The 12,978-nt window shown below is 42.7% G+C and overlaps 1 pseudogene; it reads right to left on the reverse strand.

The window, feature by feature from the left end:
- Positions 1-346: 346 nt before the first annotated feature.
- On the reverse strand, positions 347-3,155 carry LOC114757176 (exocyst complex component SEC10a-like; annotated as a pseudogene).
- Between the last annotated feature and the right edge of the window lie 9,823 nt (positions 3,156-12,978).

Here is a 12,978-nt window from a genome sequence, read left to right on the forward strand (position 1 = left end):
GCCTGCATGGAGAGAGACTCTTCAATGGATCTATAAACAAAGCCTGGCCCTGGCATTGGAGAGATGACTAGAAAGAACCAGAAGACTAGACAATGCTTACCCTAAATCCCTGTGTTTTCACTTGGTGCGAGCTCATGATGAGACAAGAGGCGATGAATACCCCCTATATTGATATTGGTGGTTGTTCTGCCAAACCTGCACGTGTGACTAGAGGACAAGTTGCTCATAGAAAGGCCGGCAAATCCAAATTATAGCCATCGTAGGCAGTTGCCAGAGCTTGATAATAAATCTCTCATAACGAGAACGCTGTATGTTCTTAGATAAAGTATTTAACAATTCGCTAAAGCTACTGCTCGTAGTCATAGGAAGAGCTCATAGTCTCTTCTTTCCTCTCCTTGAAGTCGAGCGATTTCATACCTTTTGAGCGTCCAATTGTTCCAGGTGAATCCGATATCTGCTGGCTTTCAGCTCGCAGTTCTTCCATCTTCACTTGATATAATTGGTTAAGAGATGCCTGCTCATAGTCGGGGTATTCATCCTTATGATTTGAAAACAAAGACTCTGTGAGGCCCTCAACATCCAAGTCTCCACATCCCATCGCTTGTAGATCTCTAGCAAGTTCTTGCGTCTTTTCATATGTTCCTGCTAGAATTATGAGATATAATAGAAGTCCACCTTCCGGAAGGTAGATTTACAAGAGTTGGCCTTACTAATAATTTGTTCAGAAGGGCAGTGACTCGCTGCTCTAGAACTCGCTGAACTAAAATTGACATAACCTCATTGGGTGAAAGGAATACACTTTTTTGCTGCTGAACAGTATCTTTGATTTCTTTGTACAATGACGAAAGCCCTTTAGCTACATTACTAGGACTAGCATGTGCCCCATCGTCACCAAGAACCAACCTAGTATCAGCGTTCATGACTTCCACATCAATAAACATTGGACGTGTTGCTACATAATGTTGCATGGCACTTGTACCCCTATTGAACTGTGACAAAATTTTGTCACATTCAGACAAATCTCTTTTCTGTGATGCTGCATCAAACCGAGCCAGAAATCTATTCTCCAATTCATTGCAATACTCTTGTAGATTAGTAACAGCAAATTCTAATCTTTCTTTTGCTAGCAGTTGCATTTCCTATCATTGATGGGGCAGCTATGCCGTGTCCTCCAATATCTTCTTCAGCAAATGACCGTAATTTTTGGGCAACCGAAGCAGCCTCAGCAGTACGGCTGTCATCAGAAAATAGAGGAGAAAGCTTTATTAGGTCGCCTGGGCTGCTGTTGAACTCCATCAAGTACTTTATCAGCTCAATCGTTTGACTGGCTGTAACCCGTTGAGCATCTGCACTCTGAAGTTGATCTCCTATCTTTGCAGCTGTCTGGCCAACACTTGAAATACGTGAATCTAACCTTGCAAAGCTATCAAACAAACCATCTACACCTGTTTCTAGCTCAGCAAGTGTCTTACGATGCTTAGTGTCTTGGACAGAGACATCTTTCTTAAGATTGTAGAGTCTGCCATCAATCTGTTTACGAAGCTCAGCCAGCTCCTTACAAGAGTCCTTGAACAAAGATAAGAGCTTCTCAACGTCTGGGAATAAGGGAGTAGAAAGAGCTTGTGCATACTTTGCTGCATCAGATGGAGCCTGCTTATGTCCATTTGGAAAAGAATCACCCCCACCGACGTTGCTGTGTCCTTATAATAAATCTATTGCTTCTTCTTGGAAAGATGGAAGGAGCTCTTTCACCATGTTTCCAAATAATGCATCAAAAGAAAAGTCCCCCTTAAAGTCATCAATGTCCATAATGAGAGGGAAAGAGTTAGCTGATGCAGATTTCGAACTTCTATCATTCTTTGTTCCATTTTTTGTCTCCGGGTATGACTAAAAGAAAGCTTGAGAGTCTTCTTCTGGGTTACAGAGACAAACAGGTCCAACGAAAATTACAATGCAGAAGTGACTTCTCTAGTTTCGAAAATTTGATAATAATCCAAATCCATAAACGAGAAAAGCTTGAAAGAGCCAGCTGTTGTGGACGAAGAAATGCGTGCTTCTATAGCAAGAGATATATATAAGGTAGTTTGAGTTCTGGGATGGACCTATCTTATATAACCGAGCGATAGGGCTCCGTAAAGTTGATCATTACGAATGTTACGATTCATTTGATTGGGTGGTTCAATGCGTTTCGAAACCCTCCCCCTCATTTAGATTCCAGCTCTTGCATTGGGAGTTAGGAGTCTCAGCCCGTCCGTCCCTTTATTACTCAAAAGGAAGTCAAGTCTTATTGGACCCTTTCGGGAATTCATTTTTTTTGACGGCTACCCCCTCAACGTTTTGAGTAGGCGTTTGGGACCGGGAACAAGAAGTTGTTGCGGTGCCAGTAGGGACCTAGAGTAGGATTGGCTCCAACCGGATGAGAATAGGCCCATCTCTGCTGCAGTTGCACGGCAAGGGAAGGAATTTGTTTCGCTTCGCACCATGATTGACCGAAAGCCACTATGGTATTTCTACCTAGGGAAAGATTAAGACTTAATATTGCTTCCCTCGTTAGCTATGGTATGAAATCGCTCGACAGGACTGACGGCGAGGAATTGAAGACGCTGAGTGTTCAACTAAGGGTAAGGTTATAAGATCTCGACTGCTAAGGGTTTCAACCGATACCACTAAATACTAGTAGCCCAGAAGAAGGATATAAAGAAAACGGATCAGTATTCGCTCTAGTGAAGTGAGCTTAAGGTATTGGTCACGTCACGAAGGCTAATAATACAAATTCCATAGAATCAGTTCATTTCCTTCTATTTAGGGCCTTAGAATGCTGTCCATCTGTGTGATAGGCATTCTTCCATTTCTGGTCCGATTTCTTCTTGTCCTTTATGACTGGGATTTGTTGACTCCCTAACCTAATATGGATACCCAGCCCAGACCTGAGAATAGCCAACTTCTTATTCTTATTGTATGACCATGCTGAGTTAAGAGAAAGCGCCTTCTCAACTTCTGTAATGTCTACTGCTTTTTCGACTACTTAATCTGTTGCTGGATGATTGACTGTGGATTGACCAGGGGTATATACCTTTGCTCCTGGCCTTTGCTTCCAAGATGTATAGTTGTTTACGAGATGTGAGAAGCGTGGATTCCTCGAGATGTCTAGTCATAGTCTGTTGTGTCACTTCAAAGATGATTGCCGGGGACGACTTCAATGATTGTATTTCCTCTGGGCCTGTTCAGGAAGAGATGTTTTGGTCATTCTGGTAATTTTATTCATTGAAACAAGTTCCAACCACGATGGTTTGGCGTGAGAGGTAGAGCCAAATGCGCCGATTTCCTTGTTTGTCACCATCTCTTTCAAATGTTCGTTCCTTCGCGTCTTAGACAAGGTGGGTTCACCCGTTTGTGTGCCGGTTGGTCCTAATAAATAAGAATTGGGTGTAGCATTAGCTTTTACAAGGTGACGACGGGATAAGATTTCAAATAAATAGGAAAACCAGCCCTTGAATGGCATGCTCCCTATCTGTCTCAATTGGCCGAGCTGAATCGGTCAACCTGTAGGAAAGACGGAAACAAACTAGTCAATTGCTCTTCTATCTTACTGAATCACTCAACTTCGATTCCTGCATCGTTTGCATACATTTCCTATCCGGGAGAAGGGCTTTAAGGCGGAAAAGGCATATAGAATGGTAACGGCTGAACAGAATCAATGTATCCTCAGAAAATAGAGTCCAGTGGTTCGAATCCACTTCTAAAAGCGGGCGAAGGTGGGGACATTAGCAACCTCAACTCGAGACGAGAAGGGGCACCAGAATCCTCATTAGAGGAGACCTTTTGACATAACTCACCTTAAATTGTTTTCATTCATGGATGTCTTTTCAGGATACAATCCGCTAGAAAAGACCAAGGATAGAACTAATTCATCCCATTCTTCGGTTGAAGCAGCTGCCCTTCCATCAACAGAATTGGCTCCTGCGGGCCTAAGTAGACCTCCTCCATTAGTTCCAAACCTTGACGGTAGGGCTTTTAGGTATAGGTCAAGCGGTTAAAGAAAGAAGGAGTCGGAGCGGATATAGAACAAAAGATTTATGTTGCTAAATCGCACACATGTCAGAACAACACTTAGAGATCGGGCAGCACCAGATAACTACATCTCGCTTTTGAGCTCATCCCTGTGATTAACCTACTAGTCCCAAGTCATTGATCCGGGAATTGACTGAGGAAAAGGCCTATAGAGGAGGAGCTGCTCCCTATAGAGATTGAGTTACCATCCCGCCCTTAAGAATTGCTGTAGCAGTTGATTTAGCATTGGAAGATCTGGCAGCAACGAAGAAAGCTACTCTATTGGCTGACGGCTCAGACTGTACTAATTCTTCCGTTTTCTCGCTAAGCCAGATCGTGGAGTAAAGGATGTAGTTGACTTTGTTGTTGACATGAAGTCTTGAGATTCTGAATGAGACGAAATAGCAGACTTGACGCCTTCTCGTGACCAATTGGGATTCCCCACTTCAGTCCTAGAGCATCCCTTTAATATGGAGTTAGGGAAGGCGGATAGAAGAATCAATCCATTAAGCCAGGGGCCTTTAGGACCTAGTCCCCGTGAACTCACTATTTCATCTGATCCGAAGTCCTTAGATAAGAAGATGTTTACCTTTGCTGACTATCATCCCCGAACTAGTCTTTCTCTTCTTACACCCTTATTGGATCAAAGCCTAACTAAAAAGGCTTAAAGGTCCCCGCCGTAAGCAGTTGAATGAAGTCATAGCTTCCTTCTGTTGGTAAGAAGTTCGAAAGAAGTCTGACTGCCTTCGTGCCTTATCCCTGCTAGCATCCCTTTTCGATTGAGTTACAGGCTTTAGTAGATAAGCAGGAAAGAAGTCTAAGTCAGCAGCCGTAAATCAGTCATTCGAAAGAGTAGTTACCGCGGACTTAGAATCTCATCGAAGGTCCTTTACAGATCGGGTAGGAAAGTCAAGTCTTTTAGTTAGTTGGGCCAAAATGCCCCTTCTCCCATTCCAATACCCCTCTCTGGTGAATCCCTTACTTAGACAGCCAGGAAGTCATACCTGCTAGCTTCCTCTTTGCTTGACTAAAGAATGCATTCGTAGGACCAGTCTAATTAGACTTCGTTCCCCGGAAGACTAAGAGAAGGCTACGAAAGATAAGACCACAAGAAAAGAAGGCCAAAACCCAGATCTGCCAACTTCCTTGGATTCTCTTCTAAAACCCGCTGATTCCATTAATCTTCCTTACAGGGTAATCCCGACTTCACTCCTAGAGACGAAAGCAGAAGATTAAGAGCTTGAGGACTTAGTAAGAAGTAGTAGTGTTCTTTACAAGCAAGCGGGCTAACAGGTAAAGCCCTTAATTTAGATAGCCCTTAATGCAGGGAAGAGAGGAATGCGAAGGCTTTCACACTACGAAGCCGGAGAGTGAGCAGGAAAGCACTACGATCTTTATACAGAGATAGGAAAGAAGTGTCTCAGATATGGCTTTCCAGCATATGATTTGATTCATATAAGAAGTAGAGCCGAAAAATGACATTGTCTTGCAAAGAACCTTTGGGGACTTTACACTCCCGGAAAGAAAAGCCGTTAGATTCTCCCTTAGCTTCTAACTGATCAACAGGATATTCCCGCCTCTGATCGGACTAAGACCGTGATCCGGTAACTTACTATTGAATCAGCTACTTGACCTTGCTTGGCTTTCTCTCTAGATCTTCTAGCTGCAGTTTACAATTAAGATTTTCTTGATACCAGTCCTTAAGCCTGGAAGAAGAAAGCAAAGTCTGATTCTTTCGCTTGGCTTAGTCTCCATCCTTCTGGTGAATAGCCCTCTTTATTTATTAACTTAACTCGACCCGGAAAGAAGTCCCAGAGGGCAGAGGTAAGTCGTTCAGGAAGATTAATGTCTTTTTGCCGTCTAACTAATGCCTTAAATAGAAGACGGACGAAAGAAAAGCCTTAGGCTCGGAAAGCGTCTGATCTGACTACACCCATTTCATCACTTACTAATCCCTTCGCTCCCCTTTAAGCAGTTAGACGCCCTACTCGATTGAGACTAGCCCCTCTGCCGAAGCAGCAAATCGGTCATCTTGGTGCAATCCAGTTCTCCTAAGACTAAGAAAAGAAGAGGTAACTAAGAAGAAATCCATGAGTTTGATTTCCTTCTAAAATGGAACTTCGGACAACTGTAACTTCTCTTCCAACTTCAGTCCGGACTGTAATGCAAGAACAATAGAAGAGTTCTTGCTTTCCTTGTTAACAATTTACCCGGTAACTGTACAAATCATACTACAATCAATTCTTTGCTAGCTTCGGAAGGGCTTGATTCACACAAAGAGAAAAAGTAAGCTATGACTTATCTCCTGGCTATTACTTAAGTCCTGCTTTCGTAACTCTAAATAGAAGAAGTTAAGTCCTAACTAACTCCTCAAACTATAAGTCTTCCCTCTTCCTTGCCTACAAGAGGTGAGGAATGAGGCTGATTTTGGCCTTCGTAATGCCTGGCAGAGAGCCTTTAAAAAGAAAGACTTCTTTACGGCTTTCCTAAGTCGGAAGATTACTGGCTTGCTGCCTTATCTCTTGAACAACATGCGAAAGAGTAATTCAATCAATCTCTTTACGTGTAACAGGAAAAGAGTCTGAATCGGAAACTGCATTTCTTACTCCGGGAGAAGAGAGGGGACCAGTAAGAGAGGAGGCTTTCAACTGACTATCTCCATAGATAGAGGATGCTCCCCCTTCTCAGGTCGGGATGGGATTCTAACTACTAAATAGTCTCTTCCGGGAAGAGACGAGATAATTAGACTTTCTATGACATTTCATTATAAGTAGCGATCATCTTCTATTCTACGGCTTAGAGGTCGAGTTAAGTAAAGACCCTCTGTAAGACCTCCTAAAGAGGAGAGAAGAGAATTAGCATTTCATCTAAGGGGCGAAAGCCAGGGTTATTGGATTTCTTATTAGTTTTGTCTACCTTAAGGGAGTAGGATCAGACTCAATTAGAAGGCATTGCTTCCTTCGGATCATAATCTCTTCTACGGCTGCCCTCAGTCGGAAGGGATTTGGGCATTGGCATTGAGGAGCTTTCCTAACTAGTAACGACAGCCTATTTATACGACTATACCTTCTATAGCTTCCAGCCAAGCTGACCGTTTTGCATTTCTTCCCTAGCTGTCTCACGAGGGCGTCAAGAGAGTTGGTTTTCTTGCAGCTTCCTTGCTTTCTACATAAAAACTTGACTAGCTTTAGACTTCCTGGGAACGAAATTACTAATGATCTCCGGCTTTCGTAACTATTTCGAATGCGGGCTGATCTTGTCGAAATACTCTAGTCTCCTGTTCTAGTAGTTCAGTGACCCGGGTTACGAACTCAATCAATAGGCTTGTGTCAATTAGAAAAAGGAACTTCCTTTCCTACCGTCCTGTAAAGAGAATCAATAAGGCGGGGGGTCTATAAGCTTGTGACTTGATCCGCTAGCGCAGGTTCCTTGCGCTACAGGGATTTCACATCCATTTTTGGAGGGGTCGGACTACGCGGAGTCAGAGAGGGGTAGTTGATTGGATGACGTTATTATGACAATCAAATACCGCTGCACCTCTCTATATGTATGTGCTTTAGCCCCGGGGCGGAGACACTTTCTAGTTATGAATCGGGAATGGGCGATGCTTGGTTACAATTTCGAATCCGTTATTATATGTTTGCTCTTGTCTTTGATGTTTTTCTTTATCCATGGGCAATGATTTTCGATGTCTTAGGGGTATCCGTATTTAAAGAAGCTTTCATTTTCGTGCTTATCCTAATTGTTGGTTCATGGCGAAAAGGAGCATTAGAATAGTTTTAATTCTTGAATATTTAGACAATAAAAAAAACATTGAGACAGTTCTGAATTCCATTGACTTTCCCTTACTTGATCGAACAACCCAAAATTCAGTTATTTCAACTACATTAAATGATCTTTCAAATTGGTCAATACTCTCCAGCTTATCTATGGTACCAGTTCTTGCTTTGCTTCATTAATAGGATCACGATTCGACTTTGATCGCGATCGAGTCCTAGACAAGCAGACCTCCTTTTAACAGCTAACAGCAGGCACAGTCAAAATGGCTACTTCTTTAGATGAGCTAATGCCTGAACAAAAATAGGTTATTGCTATAGGAGCCTGTACAATTACAAGGGTACCGATTCTTATAGTATATAGTCTATATATATTCTATAATTATATAGAGCTGATTCAATTGCAAACACTGGGTATGAATGCTAGTCTTGCTAAATCCATTTCATTGCCTTGCTTTGAAGAACTAGGCTTAGAGCCAATAGAAGTAGTTGAACTTTCCCTGGTATCATCTCACTTTTAGCCATGTTGTTAGAGATAGAGGCAAGTGCAAGGTACTAGTCTTCTGTCTAGAGCTATAATGAGTTAGGGAAGGAAGAAACTTCACTGCAGGGTAAGGCTAGCATTAGCAGGACAGTTCACTGCTAAGTAATGTGGTTCGAATCCAACTCGTGAGATGACAGTGATCTTTATTTAGCTGGTCGTAGCCATAATGTGCTGTTTTTCTCGAATTCATTAAAACCCTCTTCAGATCAGAGCCTCAGAAAGGTCGTGTTTAATTTAAATTGTTTTTTCCGAGTCAACACTACACCGCTTTTGCGTAAATTCCTCCCCTGTTTGACCCATTTCCTCGAATGCCAAAACCTTGAAAGCAAGGAAGAAACGAGCTTTTCACTCGCGAAAGAAGTAGCCACTCGGGCAAAAGCACGGCCGGCTCCCTGGTAAGATGGAGGCTTTCTCTCTTCCAGACGTTTATTGTGGGAGAAGATCCAATATTTCATGCTGGTTACGGCTAGGCGGGAGTGTAGTAACCGACTACACGCCTTTTTAGGTATGAAGCCCGCTTGCTACATGATCGAATCTCGTTTATCTGTGATCAGAGTGATGATCCTCTAAAAAACTTTTTTAATAGAATATAGAGGCTCAGTCTTCGTCTATGGCGGGCAGATTTGGAAGTCTTGCTCCCATTGTTCTAAGCGCCTTGGCTGCTGTTGATTCTGTCCTCCCTTACGCTACCGTGCTTTTTGTTTTGCTTGAGTTCTTGTACCGGAAGCAAGAAATTTCTTTCTTGTTGGCAGCGAGTTCAGTTCCTCATTAGTGTAAGCCCCTAAGGGAAGCTCTGAAGTATTCGAAGTCGTGTAGCGAGGTTATCTTGGTTGGGGTCTATTCCCATTCGCCTAGGACCCTCATAGCCCACACCTCTTATTCATATCAGGTTCCATCCTCTCTTTCCGGTGGTTCAGTGGGCAAAGTCCTATCAGGGGCATTTTACTTTTCTGGGTCGAGTACCCTTCCAGGAAAAATTCCTTCTTTCTCTCTCCGCGGTTGACTGCTTTTGTGGTGGGAGAAGCCCTGAACTGAAGGAGAGATAGACGGGGCTCAGACATATAATGTCAATGGTGTTTGAACTCTATTCTCCAACTCAAAACTCGATTTTCAAATAAAGCCTATGGCTGATCTGTTTTCCCGGCCTGATACCAACTCTCGACTTGATTGACGAAGAATCAATCGGGGCGATCTCCGCTTCCCAACGCCAGAGGTACGAATTGGCTAACTAGCTTAGTTGCTTCTGAACAAGAAGAAGGGTTAAGACCAAAACATTCGAGGCAGCTTCAGCATCTGATGAAGCCTAGGTATCCTTTTCTATTACGCAACGGCATAGAATTATGAGACATCAGACTGTTCAGTCGCCAGTTCAAGTTAGTTGATATTTGTACTCTCCGGTTATGAGTATGATTTGCTAACGGACACTCTTTGTTATAGTATCTATCAACCTGTCAAAAAGCAGGATTCGCTTGAGGCCCTAGACTCAGCACTAAGAATATAGTATCAGGCTATTACACAACACTAACCTCCTGACCAATCTTTCGTGTCTGTGAAAGACGACTAGCTGACTTAGCTTTAGCTTCCCAGTCATCTTATGTTGGCATCTAATGATACGAGAAGAGAACTCAAAGCGCTATTTCCATTCGTAATAACTTCCGCTTTTTTGCCTACTCGTTCTCTACCCTAAGTACCTTATCTTATTGAGTGTATCTCTGATAACCAGGATAGCAGGAATTTCGAAATAAGCTTCTCCATTTTTCTTTGTCGACAAACGACAGGAGAATGCTTTTTATATCCGTGTTATCCGTTTAGCTTAATCAGTTCTCGTCTTTCTCTATCTTACCTACTAGTGTCTCTCTTGTCTCTGGGCATTCTCTCCTTCTGAGTCCTTGTCACTTTGGGAGACTGTTTAAAGATCAAGGAAAAATCTTAACTAGCTTGCAGTTAACTAAGATCTTCCAGAAAGATACGATATGGAATTATGTACGTTAACCGCCTCCAGTCCCCCTCGGGGGGAGTTGTTGAAGCATTCCTCATAGCCTTTGGCTTACGTAAGATCTATCTCTTCTCTAACAGCTATTCTTTGAAAGAGCCACGCACAACAGACTTGCTCCCATGTAGCGAAGAAAGCTTTCAGTCCTTATTCCGGGGAAACCTCTAAAAGATCTTTTTTAAACCAAGAAAAGAAAGGCAAACAACATTTCTTAATAAACGCTGGAGCCCTTCCTGAGCTATGCCTCGAAGGGCAAAACCTAAGTAAGACGCGAATCAATGTTACACCCTCAGACGCGACATCTAGCTAGCGACTTCTAAGCCTTAGCCTAGTGCTCATCCTACTCCTACTGCTAATGCTATTGCTTCCTTTTCTGTCACACGCCATTCTAACAGCTTGAAAACAAGCTCTTCTTCTTAAATTGCAAAGAGAAGAGCTTATTCTGATTAAAGCGCTGTCGACTCTTTAAGAACAGGAGTGACAGTGGTATCAGCTATTTATACCAGACCCGCTTTCAGTTCATTTCCTATTTAGTCAGATCAGGGATTTTCAAATGAATCTCATCCGTGAAAAAGAAGTGAATTGCTCGAGTCAGCTTGGGCTTGGTTCCGTTCAACCATCAAGAAAGAAGCAAGCCTTTTACCGGGTTTCCCTCTTTCTGGTTAAAATCAAATGCCAACGTGCTTCAAACATAAAGTTCGAAGTGGGATGGGATCTAGCCTTTGGGCTTAGTTCAGAGTTCAGCCTTCTAGGCTTCTTCCTTAATCAGGAAAAGCCTTTACGCTTTGAGCCGGGTATGAATCAAATAAAAAATAAGTGAATCCTCCTCCTTCTTTCTTTCAATCTTACTATCAATCATTGACCTATCCCTAGTAAGCTCTGACTATGAGTGAAGGAGGAACCTATTTAACGGTGGCCGGGAGTGCCTATCCGCCTAAGCTGTAAGGAAAATAATCCGGAATTATAGGATCGTAATTCAGTTAATGAGAACAAGTCTATAATCCGTACTGAAGTAATGATTACAGAACTTGACTATTGTAACTGAACTGAATGTCTTCTCTGTCCCGGGTAAAGAATATGATTTATTTCTTTCTTTAGTCTCGGGATATCATATTCTTCTTACAGAACAGATGGAATAGCTTAGTCTTTATCTCTGGTCACTGTCCTATTTCAACTGAATGTCTTCTTCTTCCCTGATCTTAGTACCGTAGGTGATTACTAGATTGATTTATTTCCATCTCCTGGGCGTAAATATCTTCTGATTACCATAGCGAGACTATCTCTTACTAACGCTCGGGCCCAATAGGGATTGGCTCACTTCACTCAATCTATAGAGTTCTATTTTTAGTTACCTGACTGAAATGAGATTTTTCAATGAACTGATTCTGATTCTCGCCTTATTAGCTGGTCACTTAACTTCAGTAATTCAAACTATCTTTCTTATTATTCTTATTCTATGGGGAAATAAGAAGGAATGAATTCTCGGAGCTTTGACTCTTTCCCCTTCGGGATAGTTACAGTCCGGTCATAGAGCAAATGAGCCAGTCAGTCTATTTTACAGTGGATAATCTTTTTTTCGTATCAGTCCTACGCTTACTAAGAAGCCTAACTAGTTGACAGGGCTGTTCTTCTAAAAGAAGTAAGACCTTTAATAATGAGCGTACCGGGACTTCCATTCAGTTCCCTTTGCTGTAGGTGCAGGCGCAGACGAGCGACTAGCTTTGGAGGTAATAGCCGATACGAGCAACTAGGTCTCATAGGCGGGAAGCTTTAAGTTGGCCGCTTCCTTAGCCATTCCAGACAGCAACATCTTTGAGGTAGCATCAGCAGACGAGAAGGATGAGGTCTGAGAAGAATCTTGAGTCTTGAGCTTCTTATTGGCCGCATCCAAGTCATTAATGAGAGTTCTCTTCCCAAGCACAGATCCTGGAGCCAAGTTAAGGTCAAGGGCTGCTTTGTTGACTAAGCTATGTCCATCATTTACTGTCTCAGCCGGCACAGAAGGGGTTGGATCACCAACAAAGAAGCAAAACCACCTGGTAGCCATACCAGATAGATTGGGGGTAAAAGCTAGAGTACCACCCTCCAGAGGAGAGTAATATAAAGAGTTACAACAGGCAATAACAGCTTCGAACTCATGCAATGCAACAGGGAGCTACTGCCACTCCCATGGTGCATTGTGATTACATTCTACAACAATCCCAGTTATACTTAACACAATTAACAAAGCGGGATAGGTTACGTAGTGTAGTAGCTCGAACGTAAGCCGGAGTAAGGGCTACGGGTACGGGAAAGGAATGCGCGTCTGAGGTTGCATGCCCGTCTGGCGGGCTATCTGTTCGAAACTTATTCTAAAGCCAATAATCCTATTACCAGTCAGAGCTCATCCCAGAGTAGTGAGAAAAGGGTGACTATCATACGGAAATTCCACTAGTGAATTTAGATCAGGGAATTCCACTATTGAAGTTATCCGTCTTAGGCTTCAAGCTATCTCTCTTGTCTTTATTGTTCTAGTTTCTGCTTCCGGAAGAAAGACTGCCTTCGCTTCGATTTCGGTCTAGCTACGTGGAAGCCGGCTTAAAGACTTTCTCAATCAAAGGAGGGAGATATAACGA

This window comes from Neltuma alba, unplaced genomic scaffold, assembly GCF_004799145.2.
Source record: "Neltuma alba isolate B1F8T4 unplaced genomic scaffold, ASM479914v2 tig00010577_pilon, whole genome shotgun sequence".
NCBI lineage: Eukaryota > Viridiplantae > Streptophyta > Magnoliopsida > Fabales > Fabaceae > Neltuma > Neltuma alba.